Raw genomic sequence first — 1,704 nt, forward strand, 5'->3', positions numbered from 1 at the left:
GACTCCACAGTTCGGGGGACAGATAGTAGATTCTGTGGGAACAAGGGAGACTCACGGTTGATGTGTTGCCTGCCTGGTGCCAGGGTTTGTGATGCCTCTGATGGTGTTTTAAGCATCCTTGAAGGGGAGGGGAGCAGCCCCAGGTCGTGGTGCACAGAGGCACCAATTACACAGGGAGGAAGAGAGATGGGGATTTCAGGCAGAAACTCAAGGAGCTTGGGTGGAAGCTTAGAGCTAAGACAAAGACAGTTGTTATCTATACTTTGCTGCCCGCACTACGTGCTAGTGAGAGAGAGAAGTTGAACATGTGACTACAGGGACGGTGCAGGAGATAGAGCTTTGGATTTCTGGGCAATTGGGGTTTTTTCTGGGATAGGTGTGACCTCTACCAAAGGTATGGTCTTCAACTGAACCAGAGGGGTATCAGTATCCTTGCGGGCGAGGGTGGGAAGGAGGAATTTTCTCGTGCTCTCCAGGTTGGTTTAAATGAATTCAGCAGCGGAATGGCATCCCAAATTGTAGTACGAGAAAACAGGAAGTTGAAAGTAGTGATGTCCGAAATAACTTATCAAGGTCGCAAGAGGGCACCGGCAAGCAAGAGGTTGATTTGAAGTGTGTCTACTTCAACACCAGGAGCATCCAGGATAAGGTGGGTGAACTTGCAGCATGGGTTGGTACCGATGTTGTGGCTGTTTCAGACACTTGGATAGAGCTGATCCAGGAATGGTTATTGCAGGTTCTGGAATTTAGATGTTTCAGTAAGAACATTGAAAATGGTAAAAGAAGGGAGGGCGTGTGTGGCATTGTTGCTCAAGGACAGTGTTAAATTTGGAGAAAGTGCATTTGGGCACTAGTCTACTGAGGTAGTATGGGCTGAGGTTAGAAACACGAAAGGAGAGGTCACCCGGTTGGGAGTTTATTTATTAGCCTCCGAGAAATTTCAGAGGTGCAGAGGAAAGGATAGCAAAGATTATTCTCGATAGGAGTTAGAGTGACAGTGTAGTTGTTATGGGGTCTTTAACTTTCCAAACATTGAGTGGTCATACTATAGTTGAAGTACTTTGGATTGGTCAGCTTTTGTCCAATGTGTGCAGGAGGGTTTCCTGTCACAGTATGTAGAGAGATCAACAAAGGGCAAGGCCACATTAGATTTGGTTCTGGGTAATGAACCCAGCCAGGTGTTAGAGTTGGAGGTAGGTGAGCTCTTCGGTGATAGTGACCGCAATTTGGTTATGTTTATTTTAGCGATGGAAAGGGTTAGTTATACACCACATGGCGAGAATTATAGGTGGGGGAAAGGCAACTACAATGCCATGAGGCAAGATTCAGAAGCAAAAGATGTTGAAAGAAACTGAAGGGGGTGGGCACAATTGAAGTGTGGGGCTTACTCAAAGAACAGCTACTGCATGTCCTTGATAAGTATGTACCTGTTAGGCAGGGAGGAGGTCGTCAAGCGCGGGAGCTATGGTTCACGATGGAGATTAAATCCCTGTAAAGAGGTATGAGAAGGCTCACCTGTAAAGACCAAAAGAAAGAACTAAGAAAAGCCAGGAGGGGACATGAGAAGTCATTTGCAGATAGGATCAAGGAAAACCCAAAGGCTTTCCATAGGTATATCAGGAATAAACAAGTGACGAGACTAAGATTAGGGCCAATCAAGGATAGCAGTGGGAAATTGTGCATTGAGTCAGAAGAGATCAGGGA

This window comes from Chiloscyllium punctatum, chromosome 47 (assembly GCF_047496795.1).
Source record: "Chiloscyllium punctatum isolate Juve2018m chromosome 47, sChiPun1.3, whole genome shotgun sequence".
Classification (NCBI taxonomy): domain Eukaryota; kingdom Metazoa; phylum Chordata; class Chondrichthyes; order Orectolobiformes; family Hemiscylliidae; genus Chiloscyllium; species Chiloscyllium punctatum.